At 39.8% G+C, this 20,201-nt stretch overlaps 1 protein-coding gene across 2 annotated transcripts in view; it reads right to left on the bottom strand.

Annotated features, from left to right (window-relative positions):
• Positions 1 to 16,767, bottom strand: part of LOC140725402 (SH2/SH3 adapter protein NCK1-like) — a 208,872-nt gene extending 192,105 nt beyond the window's left edge. For both annotated transcript variants that reach the window (XM_073040825.1, XM_073040824.1), the window contains exon 1: positions 16,603 to 16,767. The gene's annotated coding sequence lies outside the window, so the exon portion shown is untranslated. The remainder of the gene's footprint in view (positions 1 to 16,602) is intronic.
• Positions 16,768 to 20,201: the final 3,434 nt, after the last annotated feature.

Here is a 20,201-nt window from a genome sequence, read left to right as displayed (position 1 = left end):
CATTACTTTAGTCAAACAATATGATATGCATTACCAACTGAATTCTGCCTAAATACACAAATCCTTTAAATTCTAGCAGCAAAAGTCAAATGCACAACACAAACATCTAACACGGGTCAAGATCTGACAACGGTGAAAGTGACTTTAAAACAAACAGTGGACAGACTAATAACAGTGTGATCAAAACATCCCCAAATATCTATATGAGCATTTAGAATCAAATAACAGAAAACCACTTCCATTAATGTTCTAAGCTTTCTTTACTTGCATGGAAAAACTAAAATTTTAGTCACTAAAACCAAGCAATTTCTGTTACACTCCTCTCAAGTTTAGTCATGGAATGAACAGAATAATATAGTTTAACCAAACTTATACAAGTAATCAACAGCTACAAACAGGTTAAAGAACAATAAAAACTTACTTTTAAATGTTAGTCCAAAGAAAGTACATAAATTAGCCCACTCATGAGGAATAAAGTACAGGATATCTTCCCAGGAATGATGAATGAGGAATTTCAAAGGAACAAAGAATCCATTTACACACCATGGTTTAAATTGGTGATGAAAGCTGCTTTGGACTTTTTTTAAGAGATTGGAAAGAGCTTAAAAAACAAATGCCATGAGGCACTGTCTACCGGTAACAAGGCAGCAGTTTATCCAGCTTTAAATCATTTACAAACAAGCAAATGGATACAAGCATTGATCAGGTAAAACCTACTTCAAGATTCATCTTGACAGGTGGTTTCTATTCATTCACAGTAGAGTAATATCAAAAGGAAAAGACTAGCAAGGGCAAATTATGGCCCCCTAGATAGAGGAAATAGCAAAGAAATTAATTAGCATGTGTTCTGTCTTCACAGAAAGCCTTTCAGATATTAAAGTCAAGCAAGAATGGGAAGGTGAAGGAACTAACATTAGTCAAAAAGAGAGACTGATGTGCTTGAAAGCTGATGAAACACAAATATCTATCTGATGCTGTACACACTAGTATTTTGAAAAGTTGGCAATGAAATATTGGATGGTTTGTGTTTTGGGAGTACTGATTCTAGATTTGCTGTTGTCAATTAGGAACTAAACAGAGGCAGTCAAATTGTCGGTCCAACATTAATGGTACAAAAAAATTAGGATGAAAGCTCGGAAGATGGAGTAATAGAACACCTTGAAAAGATTCACAGGCCTAAGCCAAGGCCTCTGCTGGTCGGGGTCGAGCATGGATATTGTGTCCTAGCTGTCTACATGATATGAAAGCCGAGCAGAAAGACATGGAGAATAAGCTTTGCCCCTGCAGCAGCCTCCCCACCTTCACACAGCTGATGAATCCAAAGGAACAGCAGATATAGTTTGGCACCACTGGCATCACAGGAGCTGCCAGGCAGCGTGGAACTAAACGAAGGACTGCCTTAGTAACTCCAGCTCTGTATTTTTCCCCTCAAGCTTTACTTGCAAAGCCTTCCCTGTGAATCTGTATAACTGCAAGGCAACAGAGATTGGAAATCAGAGCTTTCCTTCTCCTGAAGAAGCCCCACCTGCTCAGAGTGACTGCTTTTGAGGTGCCAGGTACCCACTTTTGCCCCTTCTCCTGTCAGGTGAAACAATTTTGCTAGGCTTAGTAGCTAGACCACACACGAAGGCCAGGAGTTGGACCTGGTTGTCAGATTATTTGAGATGCACACCATTTGAGATGAGCTCCCACTACCATCTAATAAGTAATGGGAGTTCATCCACACTATACCACACCCCCCTCAACCTGGCTATGACAACCTTAAGGAACCAAGGAGAACAATATCAGCATAATTTATGGAAGTTAAACATATTTTTAAATATTTAAGGATGTCACAAATAGAACAGGTAAATGGGGCAAACAAATTATGTGGCACATCTGCATTTCCATGAGGTTTGTAATAAAAATCATAAAGATATCATTAATTACAGGAGTAAATCTTATTGTAATTGTATTGAGATTTGCTGCAATTGCAAGAGAGTAGTTTCTACAGTTTTGTTCATCTTACAAATGAAGATTCACTGAACTAGCTTTATTACAGCAGGTTTACTTTAAGTTCAGAGAAATTAAAGAACATTTCCAAAAAAAATTATAAAGAATTCAACAGGCAAGATGCAGGGAGGATGTTTCTGCTGACTGAGAGGTCCAAGTTCAGGATGGGTAGTTTGATATTGAACATTGAAGGGTAGGTTATGAGGAATAGAATGAAAAGTTTCTTCACACAGCTCCATCCCAGAGAGCTGTGGAGGCTCAGTTGCTCAGCTCATTCAGACTTTGATAGATAACTAGATATTAAGGCAAACCAAGGATGCATTATCTCTCTATCTCTTACTGTTTTCCCTTGTACTACTTCAGTGCGTTGTTACAATGAAATGATCCAATGGACAGCATACAGAGTTTTTCCTCAGACCTTGGCACATGTGACAACAATGAACTAATTTATCTACGGTGATGACAATTTAAACAAAATGTAGATATTGATCATCTACAACATAAAACAGAAAATGCTAGAGGGAAAAAAAAACAAGTGGTCTTCAACCCAAAATATCAGCTTTATTTTGCTTTCCAGAGATGCTAAGTGATCTGCTGAATACTTCCTGCATTTTCTGCTTTTATACCAGGTGTGGTGGTGGTGCTAGAAAATGGCAGTGGAGGTGACATCAGGTTAGAGAGCCAGGGAGCTTACACCTGCTCCCACTTGTGTTCATATGCTCAAGGCTACTCATTTGCATCTGCAGATTTCCTCATGTTTACTCATTTGCATATTTAGTTTTTAACTAATCCAAATGGATGACATTGCCATCACTTGGCAAACCCAATCACATGGAATCCATTTCTGATTCCTGATACATGCTCTGCTTTCCAATGCTGTAATATTTTTCTTACCCAGGGTGGGTAGCAACATTTCCTACTGTATCTCCCAAATACTAAGCTGAAGTAATTTGAATAAAAGATCAAATAGTAGCTTCAATTCCTCAATATGGATACAAACAATTGTCTAACAAGACAATGCCTACTACAGTATTTAAAGACTCTCTGCAACAGACAAAACCAACCCCCATCACTATCAGCAAAATATCAATTTTAAATCAAGCCTACATTTCCTCATTCAGAAAATGTACAAACTCTACATGACAATAAACACCATCCTCTTCTATAAAGATTGGGAGGAGTTAGTCATATTATAAATAAAGGAGTCATGAGTAGACCATTGAGAATTACTAAAACTCCATTTACACATTATTCCAAATCCACTAAAATGTGATCATTTACACACACACAATCTTTATACCACAAAGTTCCCAGAGCAATCCTCAAACTGATTGGAAAAAAAATTGGATAGGTAAACAGAGGTCATTATCTCATGCTCCAGAAGTGCAAAAGAAAATTAAGGATGTATTAAAACTGTGGCACCGTTTAATTTTAAATAAATCACCTCTAAAGATCTCAGATGAAACTGTGCACAAAAATGTGGCACAGTTAAGATAGATGATATGGCAATAGCAGTTCTTTTTAAATATGTTATCTGCATGAATACTTCCGGCTGCTGCCCTCAAATCTGACCACACATTGAGTATTGCATAGGACAATAGTCATTATCAAAGACATAGTCACAAGTGTTTATCATCGCACTTGCATCTCAACAAAAATGCAAACTGCTCAGAAAAGCAGGATGTTTGTACAAGATTGCAGTATTTCACATTAAAATGACCACCTCACAGTTTAGGTCTCTTGCAATTGAACACCATGTGCATCATGGAATACTTCATCAGTTCTCTGAAGTAAAAAATGCCCTCTAGTTCTCTTTGGTTGTTTGAAGTGGGTTCTATCAACACAGGATATAGATATTTCTTTTGTCTTACAACAATTCACAATCTTCATTTACAGAGCAAAGAGTAACTAAAGCACATTTGGTACACAAAATACTTAGCTTCCTTTCACTAACTGGACTGAAATTTAACTTTGCCTCCTGTCATGATTAAAATGAAACATTAAATACACTTAGAATGCAGAGCAGCTCAGGTGAAGAGTTAGTGATTCAGTTAATGATCACAAAGGTTTCTTTTCAAGATACTAGCCTACAGGAACAGCATAATTTTCTTGAAGTACAGGCCCACTGCTTTAGTCTAACACAACGTAGTATCAAAACTAAACTGGGAATAACACTGGGAGCCGGTTTCTACATGTCCACAGAGAGGCAGCTGTGCAAGACATTTTACACAAGCCAGGAGAACGTAGGGAGGCAAGTGACAGGAGCAGGAGGAGCAATTCAATCCCCTTTGTTTTAGCAAGATCAACGACAGCATTCTTCCTCAACACCATTCTTTGCCCTATCCACATGAACCTCGATTTCTCCCCCACCATTTTAAAAAAAATGCAATTTACAAGTCTCCATACCCTGAAGTAATATTAGCCACCTTCTGAATGACACAAAATCTAATTTCCCTCTTAAAATTGACTACTTATTCAGTTGAGACGCAATGCCCGCAGGAAAGGAATCTAAGAATTGTATGCGATAACATGTATGTACTCTGATAATAAATTTTACTTGAACTGTGAACTCAAACAAAACTCAGCCAAGAGACATCATTTGCTTACATGCAATATATTTCAATATGGTTACCTCTTATTCTTCAGAACTCAAAAATTAAATTTCTCCTTGTATGATAAACCTGCTATAACTAGGAATGAGTCAAGGTGAACCTCAAGATACAAGACCAGGCCCATTCTCAGGTGTGTGTCAGTGAACAAATCAGACTTCAAGTTTATTATCATCTGACAGTACATACAACCAAACAAAACAATGTTCCTCCAGACTTGGAGACTAGCTTCTAAGTATGCCTAGACAAAAATACCATCTGCATACTTGTAGCTCAATAATCAACTTGCTTCTGGGTGGAAGCAAAACAAGTTGAAGTTCCCCATGCAATCTGTAAATTTGCTTTGCTTCAGTGAGGAACTTCACGGGTGTGAGGTACAATAGCACTGCCAGAACGGTGATAGACGAATTGAAACAATGAGTCTGTGTTCCTTGACCTTCGTCTGCATAACAAGTGGGTCTGTGGTGAACTTGCTTAAAATAAAAAAGGTAGAACGGAGATGCTGTTTCTGGGAAAAGTCAAACTCAAGATAAATCTTACAACCAATGAATATTCTCCTCGGCAGATGAGAGAGATAAAGTTGTAAACTCATGCTGAGTTTGAGAACTGCAGCAGAAACCTTCTCCACTTTGTTAATATGGACTTTCTAATCTCATTGGGCTGTGTGACTTTAAATCAAGGCCACCTGTCAAGGACAGAATTTCACTTTAAGAAGAGTCCCTTCCCCTTCCAGCAATCAGCAGTACATGAGATAACGCAACCAATAAGCACAAAGCTTTCCAAAATGAATTTTGAATTGAATTGACTTTATTACTTAAATCCTTCATATACATGAGTAAAAATCTTTACATTACATCTCCGTCCAATTGTGCAATTTATAGTAATGTACAATAGGACAGTCAATATTAACAAGCTGTCCCAGAGCCGTTTCCCAGATGGTAGCAGCTAAAACAGTTTGTGGTTGGGGTGACTCGGGTCCTCAATTACATGTCTCTGTAAATGTCCTGAACAGTGGGAAGTTCACATCTACAGATGCGCTGGGCTGTCCACACCACTCTCTGCAGAGTCCTGCGATTAAGGGAAGTAAAGTTCCCATACAAGGCAGTGATGCAGCCAGGTAAGATGCTCTCAATTCTACCCTTATAGAAAGTTCTTAGAATTTGGGGGCCCCCACACTAAATTTCTTCAACTGTCTGAGGTGAAAGAGACACTGTTGGACCTTTTTCACCACACAACCGGTTATGTACAAACCACATGAGATCCTCTATGGTTATATTCAGGAACTTAAAGCTCTTCCCATTCTCAACCCCAGATCCACAACCAGCTCCTTTGTTTTGCGACATTGAGGGAGAGGTTGTTTTCTTGACACCACTATGTCAAGAAACATAGTTTCATAGTTTCAAGAAGATGACTTCTTCTCTGTGGATGCCTCATTATTATTATTTGAGCTTAGGCCAATCAGTGTAGTGTCGTCAGCAAATTTAATTAGCAGATTGGAGCTGTGGGTGGCGACTCAGTCATGGGTATATGGAGAGTAAAGGAAGGGGTTTAGTACACAGCCTGTGTTGAGGGTCAGAGGGGCAGAGGTAAGGGAGCCCTCTCTTACCACCTGCTGGTGATCTGACAGGAAGTCCAGGATCCAGCTACACAAGCCAAAGTCAGGCCAAAGTGTCTTTTTCTTGTCGAGCCTGGAGGGAATTATGGTGTTGACTGCTGAACTGTAGTCCAAGAACAGCATTCTCACATAAGCACCCCTCTTCTCCAGGTGTGTGTGTGCGCGTGCGTGCGTATATAGAGCTGTGGCTATTGCATCATCTGTTGATCGGTTGTGTCGGTAGGACAGTCGTAGGGGGTCTAGTTTGGTGGGTAGCAAGCTGCAGATGTAGTCCTTGACCAGGCTCTCAAAGCACTTGCTTATTATTGAGGTGAGTGCAACACGATGCCAGTCATTCAGACATGTCTTTTTAGGTCCAAAGCATTTGACAACTGATCCCAAATCATTTAACAACTGAAGCAGCAAGTTGAAATCTACCTACTGTTGTTATGCAGGGAAGATAACAGCCAATTTTCTAGGACATATTTCTACAGGCACCATTGTAATATGTGGGGGGAGGGGGTAAATTTACCAAATGATCAAGAAATTAGCATCCATTTCAAACAGCACAGTCATCTCATTATTTAATCCTCAATTATATTTTAAACAACTGAAATAAGAAATGTACAACTTTGTTATCAACCTGGCTAATTAAGGGCACAGATTAGTGAGGCATCTATTATTATTCTGTCATTTCTGTTGTAACAGTACATTCCCAGAAAGGCTTACCTTGTGCATAATTTTGCAGAGGGCTCTGCAGGGAGTGAACTCAAGGCAAGCCTAGATTTAGCCTAAGTGTAGGCAGCTACTGGTCAGAAAATCCTGGACTCTCAACTCTTAAACTAGCTATTTTGTGATTAAGTCCAATCAACCCAGATAGAAAGCAGACAACAGTGCAGTAGTAGTTATTCTTCAGATCAAGGGCAGTATGAATAACTTTCACCAGTGTTCTCCTAGTTACCATCAGGAGAGAGGTACAGAAGCCTGAAGGCACACACTCTGTGATTCAGGAACAGCTTTTTCCCCTCTGCCGTCCAATTTCTAAATGGGCTTTGAACCCCTGAACACTACTTCACTACTTCTTTTAATTTGTTTTTCCACTACTTAACTTAATTTAATTTAATATACTGTACATATATACATTTACTGGAAGTCTGGTTTTCCCATATTTATCATGTACTGTATTGTACTGCTGCAGAAAGTTAACAAGTTTCATGACATATGCCAGTGATATTAAACCCAATTCTGAATTGATGCTTTTTTTCAACTTACTGATCAGGATATGATTTTCAAATTGGTGTTATGTACAGAGCAATGGAGCAAATAACAGTCATACATTATCATTCAGGTGCCCTGCGATTCAGCCTGGGCGATCATGTCTCTCCATCCATCACGGTCCCTGACCCTCCGAAATGTAGTTGTTGCCTCCCCTGTTTCTAACCACGATGTTAATCCATCTACCATTTTCATTCTCTGACTGCCTCTGCTTCTTTTTCCTTCCAGCTTTTCAGTTGTAACTAAATGTTCTCATGTCTCTCTTCGCATGACGTGTCCAAAGAATTTTGATTGCCGTTTTCTGATTTTTTTTTATGTACAACTTGCTTTCTCTCTCTGTAGAACTTCTTCATTGGTTATCCTGTCCGGATACGATATGCATAGCACTCTTCTGAGGAACCACATCTCTGCTGCATTGTGTCAGTGCTGTGCAATTGCTCAGCAAAAGGAAGTGTAAGGCGCTCCTTCCTTCCGATAGCCTACAGGTCACCCTTGGACAAGGTGTAGTACCTGTTCAGCCTCCCAGCCAGGGTCACGTGAAGCCATGGCTTGCAGGTGGTGGATTTTTTTTGTTGTTGTTGTTGTTGTTTTTTTGTTTTTTTTACAGGCAGATTCTACAAATTAGAATTTATGGTTGCAAAACTAAAAACGCTGGGCAGATGAATCTGCTGATCAATGGCCAGGTTTACTCATCCAGTACGGAAACTGCAACTGAAGGCGGCAACAGGAAACTACTTCAGTATTCCTCCCTTGTACAATCATGAACAGCCATAACCTACCAGAAAATCTAAGGCCATAAGACAAAGGAGCAGATTTAGACCATTGGACTCATCAATTCTGCTCCATCATTTGATCATGACTGGTTTATTTTCCTCTCAATGCCATTCTCCTGCTTTCTCCACATAATTTGACATCCTTACTAATCAAGAACCTATCAACCTCCACTTTAAATATACCCAATGACGTGGCCTCCACAGCCATCTGCGGCAATGAATTCCATAGATTCACCACCCTCTGGTAAAAGGAGTTCCTCATCTCTGTTGTAAAGGGACATCCTTCTATTCTGAGACTGTGCCCTCTGGTGATAAACCCTCCCACTGTTGGAAACATCCTTCATATGTCCACTTTATCCAGGCCTTTCAATATATGGTAGGTTTCAACGAGCCTCCACACCCCCCCCCCCCCACCCCGCCTGTTTAAACTCCAGTGAGAACAGGTGTGGAGCAGCTAAACGCTCTTCATACATTAAACTTCTCATTCAGGAACCATTCTTGCAAACCTCCTCCAGACCCTCTCTGTGAGCTCCCTGCTTTCTCGACATCGTCTGCCCCTCCACCTATCTTGACCAAAAAGCCACCAATTCCATCAACCAGATCATTGATATAGAAAGTAAAAGTAGCAAACCCAACACTGACCACTGCAGAACATTAATCATTGGCAGCCAACCAGAAAAAAAGTCTGCATTGCCATACTTTGCCTTCTGCCAGACAACCAATCTTCTGTCCATGCTAGTATCATTCCTGCAGTACCAAAAATCTCATCTTGTTTAGCAACCTCATGTGCAATACCTGGTCAAAGATCTTCTGAAATTCCACATACACAACACCCACCGACTCTCCCTTATCTATCCTACCTGTTATTTCCTCAAAGAATTCCAACAGATTTGTCAGGCAAGATTTCCCCTTAAAGAAAACCATACTGACTTTGGCCTATTTTATCATGTACCCTGAAACAGTATCCTTAATAATGAGCTCCAACATGTTGCCAACAATGAAAGTCAGGCTAACTGGCCTACACTTTCATGTCTTTTGCCTCCCTCACTTCTTGAAGAGTAGAGCGACATTTGCCCTTTTCCAGTCCTCTGGAACCATTCTAGAATCCAGTGATTCCTGAAATATCACCACTAATGCCTCCACAATCCCTTAAACTACCTCTTTCAGAAACTTAAGAGTACAGTTCATCTTGTTCAGGTGATTTATCTACCTTAAGACCTATCAGCTTCCTAAGCATCTTCTCCTCAACTATGGTCACTACATTCATTTCTGTCCCTGACACACTTGAACTTCTGGCATACTGCTTGCTTCTTCCACAATGAAGACTGACAAAATACTAGAGTTCGTCTGCTGTTCCCCACTGCTATCTCTCCAGCATCATCTCCCAGCAGTCCAATATCCACTCTTACCCCCTTTTTTTATTCTTTGTATACCATTGGTTAGCTTAACTTTGTATTTCATCTTTTCTTTCCATATTGCTTTAAGTTGCCTTCTGTTGCTTTTTTTTAAAAAAAAAGCTTACCAATCATCCAGCTTTCCACTTTTTGGCTATACTGTACGCTCTGGCTTTCGTTGTGTCTTTTCTCGACACCATTGCCTCATCCTTTAGAATGTTTCTTCTGTTTGAGATCCTGCAATGTTGGAATTACTCCCAGAAACTTTTGCCATTGCTGCTCTAATGTCATCCCTGTTCAAGTCCCCTTCTAGAGAACTTTGATCAGTTCCTCTCGTGCCTTTGTAATTACCTTTACTTAACTGTGATACTGATACATCTTATTCTGGAGACTTCAGTAACGCCTCTAACCCTCCTTCACCTTCCTCCCGTCTTTTGCCTCATCCATATGCTTCCAAACTGTGGAATATCCCACCCCCCCCATCACCATTATTTAGTTTAATGATTTATCCACAACCTTGGTTCCTCCAGCACTTCCTCTTGGTTCTTCCTACCTGCCTCACTCAGTCACACCTTCCTAAACATGACCACAGATAAAATTTGAAATAGTTATTCTCATGGTTGCAGCCTGAATCACCATGCCCAGGTAACTCTCACCCTGCATGATATGTCATAGAGTTGGAAGATAACAACCCAGGTCACCAACTTTGAGTTCAAGTTCCACAAGCTGCCAATACTTTCTGCAGATGTGGCCACCAGAAACCACAATGAGTCCATCAGCTCCCACATTATGCAGCTACAACAAATTACCTGATCCTGTATCCCTGCTTTATATAATTAACTGGAATTTGGTGCCTTTTTATTTTAACTGCTATAACTATGGAAGGAAGGATTGAGTAAGCTGCAAGAAAGACTGAAACATACCTCTTAATAAGAGATGGCATCACAATACAAACTAAATTGCACCATTTTTAATGGGAGCAAGAACAGCAAGCACTGGGGGAAAGATACACCATGCTTTGAAAATAACCAGACAAAGATGGAGACCATGGATAAAGGCATACAGTACTAAAGCCAATATTTTCATAAACTACCAGTTTGATTGCGTTCCACACTATCAAAAAAAAAACACAAACAGACTAGAAGATACCACAGAAAAATAACTTACTATATGGGTTAACTACAGCTAAGTCTTCCCATTAGAAAAGAGGTTCAGAGGATAACTGATGGAAGTGCTTACAATGACAAGCAGTTACACACTGTAGAGGTGAAACATTTCCCATGATAGTTGATAATCAGAGGTAACAAATTAAGTTAAAAAAAAATCAATAAGTACTCAGATGAGAGGTTCAGAGGGCTGTGGAACAAACAAGTATCTAGCTCTCTGGGCAACAGTCAATATGGACATGTTGATTTGAAAGGCCCACATCCACGTTATATGACTAAGACTCTGAATGATTGCAATTGAACAACAAAAGGAATTAAAATTTTATAAAATACACAGCCTGGAATATGGTCTTTGAAGAAGTGCTGTGAGTACCCACAAAGTAGCAGCTTAAAAACTAACATGAGCAAACCTGAAGGACAAAATATCTAGAAAGAGTAAATATGGAAACAATTGCATGGCTTTACAAAAGAAACCACAGAACACGAGAAGCAGCCCATTCATATGTAGTTCTATGGTTCTGCAATATGCACTTAGGTTCAGGAAAAAATATGACCACATTTCAGTGCACCAATTAATTCTAGCTGACACCTGTAGAGTCTACAGCAAAGCATATGCGTGCAGGAAAAAAATGCACAATATCATTGCACATGTGCATTATACACAAGATAAAAATGAAGCTTTTACAAGCCATCTCTTTTTATGTTGAGTAAAAATCCCAAAAATAAATTTAGTACAAGCGTTATTCTTCTTTTGGTTTTTGTTATAAATCTCAAAACCAATCACACCTAATTCCAAAGAGAAACAAAACTGCAGATGCCACAAACAGAAGTAAAAATGGGAAATTTGTAAGTTTAAATGGTCTGAATGCATTTGTGAAAAGAGGAATGCAATTAGCAATGCATTTGAGGAAAAATGATTTAACACCTCAGGTTAAAGACCTTAGGTAGTTAATTTAAAAGATCAAATAAATGAGTTAAATATATTTAAACAGTTAAAATGTAATAAACATATCTTGCAATTCAGGATGCAATTGCAAAGGAAATCATTATGTCAAATAGAAGAGCAGAGTTGATTCTAGCAAATTTAGGAAGATTAGAAAGCAATTTGGGGGTTAAAAACAAGCACACAACACAGGTAATAACTGTTCAAAAACAACACAGCAGCTGAAAAACTTTATTCCAGCACATAAAGAACCGTCTGAAATTTTTGGTTGATGTGAAATATCAAACCAAATAGCAAGGTTTTTTAAACAACTGATTTCTTGACAGGAATAAAGCTGACCTGGATTAAAAACTAAAGTTCCCACAGTACATGATCAAGACCACCTCGAGACCAAACATCCTCCTGGTCTCAGAGGCAGCAAAACACATCCTCCTGCTGGAGCTGGCAATGCCATGGGAGGAGCATCTGGAAGGTGCCCATGGGTGGAAGCTTGCCAGATACGAACAAGCAACTGCCAGAGGCAGGGCAGAAAGGCAAAATGCATGCCTACTGAAACGGGCTACCGGGGCTTCACTTAGGTCTTTATGGTGCCCTCAGCGCATTGGGTATTCCTGGTACAAGGAGGCAGACAGCCATCGGCAACATCACTGACCCACTCATGGTGGGTCTGCATGAAGACAGCCAGTCCATGGGGATCTGCACCACATGCTACCTGAACACCAGTCGTGACTTGATCAACCAGGGCCGGGTCGCCTAGGTGAGGGCATCTGATGTTAAAAGACCCGAAACATCTCTGACCCCAGGTTGCATCCCTGATGTGATCAGAGCATCATTAGATCTATTCTTAAAGAATGGTCCAAAGAGAGAAGGTGTTAAGGCAAATTCAAAATGTTTTTCATACAGTAAAGCACATGAATGCTTTAAATCTAGGCATTCTCTCAGAGGATTGTCAAATGGCAGAAGATATTTAAAAATATCACATATAAAGTAAGTGCATCCAAAAACATTTACTGAAGAGAATTTTGAACAGATGAATCCTCAGATAGATGGGCACAGGTTGGATGGATAAAGACAACTGAACATGCACTGTAACAGGACAGAACACATATCAGATTCTGGGAAACTGCAGAAGCCCTGGAAATTAAATTCATACTTTAAAACTTTCATTATGTACCAAGGACAGAAAAGTTGTCTTAAAGACACTGGAATAAATGGACTACTTTTGGGTTCAAGCTTTCAAAGGAATTAGTACTAAAATGGCCTGTCCTCTCAATTCATGTCAATAATTTGGTTATCAGGATCATAAGTGATATGTTTGCTTCCTCACGATAACAAGGAATTTGACTGTATGCTGAGAGCAGGAGAAAATAAGGTTAAATTAATAGCAGAGGACAAGCAAAGACGGAACCAATTACAGAAATGAAAACAGGGGTCTCCCATTTTAGTAGAGAAATTAGACCGAGTATTTTAAAAATGTTGAGAAACTGCAAGACATTGACAACGAGAAAGGACCGAGTGCCTTTATGAAGTAAAATACCACATGCAAATGGGAAGGCAAGTGGTACCTTGACCTGTATTGCAAAGAGATTTCTACAGAAGAGTGACATCTTACTCCAATTATACAGGACCTCAATGAGACTGTAGTCAAAATATTGACATAGGTCTGGTATAAGTGAGGATATACTTGCAGTAGAAGGAATGCAGTTCAAGTCCACCAGTTTAATTCCTTATAGCAGAGGTAAATTGTAGAAAATCAGATTAGACAGACAGAATGCCTACATCAGAATTTAGAAAAATCCAAATCTTAGCACTGAACCATGTAAAATTCTTATATTTGTCAGGGTAAATGAAGAGTTGGTTGGGACACCTTGAACCAAGACTGTCAGAAATAGGCATCAACCATCCAGGACACAAGAAATTTCTTCACACAGATCACGGAATCTTTGAAATTCTCTACTCACTGTAGCTGTAGAAACTCAGCTGCTGAGAATATTCAGTAGATAGATGAAAAATTTTGTAAGCATTAATGGCATTAAGGGAGATGGAAGTAGTCCAAGATAGTCACACCAACGAAAAGTATCGGTAACAATTATATTCAATGGTGGAGTAGGTTTGAGAGCCAAATGACTTCCGTAGTTTCTGCTCATGTCAATTGCAGGCCAGTTAACCAACAGTTGAAGATAAAATTGAAAATCTTTAATTTAAGATACAGTTACCAAATTTCTTACTATAGAAAGAATAATTTGTAGCCACCAGGAAAGGTTTCCAAACAAACCTCAAATTTTCAGAAACCACATTAACTGAGGAAATTGTAATGAATACAATTTAGCAGAACTTCAGAAACGACTCTGACAAGCAACATCGACTTTTATAGATTATGGCTATGAACGGAAAATATTGAAAATGGGATTCAGAGTCCCTCCACGGAGTAGAAAGCAAGGAATGGTTTGAAATGATAAGCAGTGTTCTTCGGTCAAGAGTCATTGCTGTTCAGTTTGTATATTGATACCTTTCAATAGGTACATTTAATATCAGAGAAATCTATAAAATATACATCCTGAAATCCTTCTTCTTCACAGACAGCCACAAAAACAGGGGTGTCTCAAAGAACGAATGACAGTAAAAACATTGGAACACCAAAGCCCCCAACTCCCCCCTCTCACACACAAGCAGCAGCAAGGCAACGACTCCCCCACCAGCAAAATCTCATCAGCACCCTCCACCGAGCACTCAAACGTGCAGCAAAGCATCAATAAATTCACAGACTTGCAGTACCCCAAAAAACTGCTCATTCAGCCGACAATTCAACATACCACAGGCTCTCTCGCTCAGCCTCTATGCAAATCAAAAATCTGATGGATAAAACATATAAATATATCAAAAACAAATTTAAATCCAAAGCAATGTGAAACGCTAAAACTTGTAGCAAGCATTTTAATGTTGTTTATTTGATACATATAAGTATTAAAAGCTATGAAGGGAACAAACCCGAGTTCTGTAAAACAACAATGAAATATGGGCATAGTTTCAGACATACAGCATTCCCACACAGGCTGATGCTACTTGAAATCAATGTTTATCTCAGTAAAAACCAGAAGGTAACTGAAAGCCCCTATCAAGTGTCAGAAGCTGTCTTAGTGTATTAAAAGGTAATCAACTTAAGGGGGTCATTTAAGATTTTCTTTAATAAAGGTGTTTTAATGGAATTATGTTGAGATAAATCAGCACTTAAACAGAGAGAGGAACAGTCAACATTCCGATGAAGGGCTGCAGACCAGAAGTATTTCCCTTTCCACAAATGCTGCCTGACATGAGCATTTTCGGTGTTTTTATCACATTTCCAATACCTATTTTTGTTCATATTTTCTAAACTGCAGAAACAATGCAGGCACATGAATACAGTGGCTGCATTGAATGAATACATGAATGGGGACAAAATGCAGAAGAGGTACGTGGAAGCTGGTTCCAGTAGGAGCTGGAATAAAAATGCAAGACTGATGCAGGGTGGGGACCTCAACAGGAGCAACACCAGAGTTGAGAGATGGTGAATTCACTTTCACGGTTTGGTGGTTGCAACAGAAACTATGCAAATATTAATGGTAAAATAGGGAGGCGGATGAAGGGGGGGGGGTAATAAATGAAATTGTTCACAAAGAGGATGGGAAATTGCGATTTAGTTATCTTGCCTACATGTGTGGAAAAATGCCTGCAATTAGCTGGTTGAACGATCCATTTGCCAGGGAGCGACTATTGTGATTTATTTTCCAAATTTAGCAAGTAACGGCATACAGATGTGAATGGTCATTTCGGAGAAGCAAAATATCCACTAGCGTACACAAGGGAGCACTTACGGGCAGAGGGGAAAAGTGCCACGGGGGGAGAAATATTAACTTCACAATTCCGTTAAAACGATGAGAAAAGGCGAAAACTGAAGGACCAGATTTTAGATGGCTGTTCATGTGATTTCCTAACGCTGCTACGCGGTTTAAAGGGCTGAAATGTTGTTCTCCCACGTTTCCTACTTTAAAATCACACAGGAAAGTTGGAAATCTCGCCTGGTAGTGCATACTGTTATCAGTAGAATTCACTGGTGTTAATGAAGCAAACAGGCGTTCTAGGTTGCCTGTTCGCGAACTGGACCCAATGAGAAAAGATGAGACACCACAAAACTTCAGGCTTAATTCTGACCGTTCCTCCCCCGAAATAAAGGGAACGAGCAAACAAGCTTGAAATTTTTTTTGTTATATCGCCAGAATTTGGGGGGGGGGACACCACGTTTTAACAAGATTGGTCTCCTCCAAAGACCCCCCACCACCACGTTTTCAATGCATTTACAGGCGATTGATCCAGTTCTTCCATCCAGAAGTGTGGGCTGTTAATTCACGGTCTCGAAGAGGAAAATTTCCGACACGAAAGCAATGAGGAGAGAAGAAAAGGCTCGGGTTAAATGTGAACTAGTAGGAGTAATAGTTCAAGAGTTGGTTGAATTGTTCTGAACGCTGAAGACAACCTGCTGAGATGTGGTATTCAGCAGTTAAGCAGCAAGAGTTAGGAAAATAAGTTTTAGCTCCCGGCATTACTATTCACTGTTTGCGACTGTTATTCTCTCCCTCTCTCTCCAAATGGTGGAGGATTCAGGCGTCGGAACGTTAAAAGTACATAGTCGTTCAGTCACCCCACAACCAAAACCCTAACCCTGCGTGACCTTGCTCCACAATCAGACGTTCCAGCCACCCCTCCGGGCTACCGACCACGTACTGGTAGCGGTGACCAACTGCAGCGCTTGTTCTTCTCTACCATTAGTAATCACTACTTTCTCCATAGGAAATAGAGTCGAGCAAAAAAGAAGGACTTGCCTGAACAATAAACTGCACTCCTGAAAATTTGGTGCCAAAATCAATAAGATAACATCCACCGGAGCTTTAAAAATCCAACAACAAAGTGATCCCTTTTCCCTCTTTCCAATTAAACTCTCCTTTCACCACCCCGAGACCTGCGAAAGTCTCAATGCGCATGAGAGCTTTCACGACCGCGAGTTTTACTTGAGGAAGTCCCGCCTTTACACGCTTTTATTGGGTGACAGTGTCGTCTTTCTCTCCTCTTGTTGGTTAAACTTCCTGCCAATCAAAGACTTATTGACTTCGGTTGCCACAATTGTAACAAAGTGCTGGCTTCCTCGGCTATGTGTCTGGCATCATCCGCAGGCGGAGTTTTCCTAGCTCGCTTTGCAGGGGATCGCGTCAGATCAAGTGCAGAATTGTCTCTGATTATTTTCTCGTTTATTCTTTTTTTGGGATCTTTTTAGGCCAAGCGAGGAAAGTTCTAACTTTGTAGTGACGTCATTGAGATAGTCATCCGCAATCGCGGAGGCAAAAAAAGAGAAAATACAGTCCGTGAAATTGCCCACTAACATTGTTACAGAAAACAGGAAAATCCTCATTTCTTCATGCAATGGACTGTGAAGAAGTTCCGTATACAAATAGCATTTGTTCTGTTTTCTGACTGGGGAGGGGCGCATTTTTCTTTGTTATGTACTTTAAAGAACATTATAATGCAACCTTTATGTTAAATATTTACTTGACTGATAATAAATTTCCTTTGTTTTCGAAATTAATCTGCAATCAAATACCGTACTTTTGAAAAAAAACTATTTTTGTCTTAACTTTTGCATAGTCCCAACACAACACACGAACGGATTCAAAATCATTGTTTTGGTGTGAGTATAATTATGGTATTGATCGGAGAATGGGCAAAGGGCAGATGAAAAGACTTTGTACCTGGGCCGTTAAGCTTCTTCGTGACTACCCGGTACTATAATTATTTCAGAAAAAATGTTTTTCTTTGTAATCAATGATCAACATGCTCCCATGTTAACCGACGTTGTCATCATCTTAGTATTTTTTCATTGAAAGATGACGTTATCATCTGTTGATCTGGACCCTGAAGTCAGTAATACAACCGTCAAAACGCAAGGAAGGTTACATTTTTTATATTGCGGATTAAGCCATGTTGTATCATTCGTATGTCAAATGAGAAATCACATAATAATTTTTAGTTCAGGTAACAACAAAGGTAACGTACAATTCTGGGCAAAATGAGGCAAAAAGACAATAAAGGCAAACAAATGTCGTTGATGTGCAGATGTATCAATGGAGATTGGAAAGGCACAAGTGGATTTTTACACGCGATCATCTCCGGTCACCTTGTTAGGTGGACGAATGAATTAATACAACCGCTGGCCGTTTCCTGTCCTGCCGCTCACACGTACGTGTGCAATTTCGATCTCGCCTCCAGGGGATTCTTCCAAATGGCACTGCGGCTGCTCTCTTAAAGAGAAGACGTGCACGTTCATTCAAATTCCTGGACACCTGAGAGAACGGTTCACAAAGCACATCGTCTGAAGTACACTGGGTTCATTAATGTCTAACTTGCTTGCAGAAAATTGCCGACAACATTTCGCTGTTCGCAGCCTAAAGCCATACTTCGGGCGTGTTCATTTGGGAAGGTGTGTTGTACGGTATCATATGTGGGCAACCAATGTTTTCATACAAGTGACACCATGCAGCACACTGCTGGTTTTTTTAAACTTGCGTTTGTACGCATCATTAATGCACGTGGGAAAAGATCTTCCGCAGATGGTGAAAAAACGTAGGAATATATTACTTGGACAATAAAGACCACAATATAATATGACAGAGAAGAGCATACGAATAAAAGTGTTCATGACAGCAGGTCGCGGAAAATTTTCCTTTTGAAGAGCTGAGAATAACATTTGGAAAAACTCGAGAAAGAAAAAAAAGGAAATGAAAAACAATAATTTCAAATGCTGGAAATCTGGGGGGAAAAAGACCAGAAAACACAAGAGGCACTCAGTAGGTCAGGCATCATCTGCGAACTGAGAAACAAGAATGAACGTTTCAGGTCGAAGAATGGCGCTCGATTTACTGAATATTTTACGCTTTTTTGTTTGGTTTTCGCGTTCTATGTTTATTTCTTGAATAGTGAAGATTAACTTCTACTTTTAAAAAATGTATTGATAGGTTGCATCAATGATGCATACAAACGCAGGTTAAAAAGCAGTAGGTATGAAAACTGAGTGAACACATATGCTACCGTACAGCACACCTTCTGCTAATGGTGGAAACTAAGTCACGTACAGACGATTAAAGAAATGAGCAATCTGAAAAGCTTTGACTACTCTGCAATTAGTTGTCCTAATAGAATTGATAAAACTGAAAAGGAATCGAGTTTCTACAGTTAATAAGGACTTTCTCTAAACCCAACCGGGGAATTCACAAGTGGACGTTATTATCTATTTAGAGCTACGACGCGGAACAGGCCCTTCGAGGCGCGATGCCCAGCAACGCCAGTCAACTCTCGCTTAATCACGGGACAAATTGCAATAACCATTTACCTGTGGAAGGAAACCGGAGCACCCGGAGAAAACGCACGTAACAAGCTTATACTGACTGGCAACCACCTATTTACAACAATTCTGCATTATTCCCTTACATTTAATGCTGTACTATATATTCTATTGCCGTTATCTGACATCAATTACTCAGTATTGAATTGATACTAAATACAACATGCCCCAAATAACTAATAAAGGTCAAATAAAAGATAGTGTCGTCGTTTTGATTTATAATTTGCGTAATGTATAAAGCTTTTTCCTAGCCGTGACCTAAGTTAGCAGCGCTATTGTCTAACTCCTGTCACTTACAATTAACGTATGTCGTCGACTGACTAGTCATTCCATAAATAATTGCCCGGGTCCATCATATATGCCCTGGTGGTCTGGTTCGAAAAGAGTGCTTCGCTAATTGGTTCTGACAAGCTCAACTGGGGGCGGCACATCTTTTTGACGAGTTTCTCACTGGACGAAAACGACTTTACAAAGCAACATTAGCAACGATACTGAACAAATGCCCACGCAATATTTAGGAAGCACATGAAGAATGAGGAGTATTGAAATAAAACTGAGAACTGAAAGTAGGCCCAGCGTTCTACAAACGAATACGTTGAGTTAAAGCTATTTTTGGCACGAACGTTCTTCAATGCAAAACACTAAAAATATCGGAAAGCAATACAATAAACATTTAAAAACCAGAAACCTAACATCATAAAATCACGTGGAGGGCGCGTGTGGCCCACTGACAGATATTTTTACTTCCCTTGGGTGGAGATAAACTAAATCCAATTCGGTGAATAATATTGATCGTGCTTAAAATTCAGATAATATTGACAGCACGTGTGTTAATCTGTAGTTAAAATTGGATGGGACGAGAAGTACATCCCACCGTGCATTATTGTTTGTAGGATCACGTACTTTCTTCAGTCAAAATGTCACTTCTTAATACTATCTGTAATAGCGGCGAACTGGTGGCGCGAACCCGGCAAACCTGCCCCCATTTCCCGGGATCTCTGAAACGTGCTCTGCAAGCACAATCACAAC

This window comes from Hemitrygon akajei, chromosome 3 (assembly GCF_048418815.1).
Source record: "Hemitrygon akajei chromosome 3, sHemAka1.3, whole genome shotgun sequence".
Classification (NCBI taxonomy): Eukaryota; Metazoa; Chordata; class Chondrichthyes; order Myliobatiformes; family Dasyatidae; genus Hemitrygon; species Hemitrygon akajei.
Note: the sequence above shows the minus strand (reverse complement) of the source record. Positions and strands in the feature narration are given on the sequence as shown.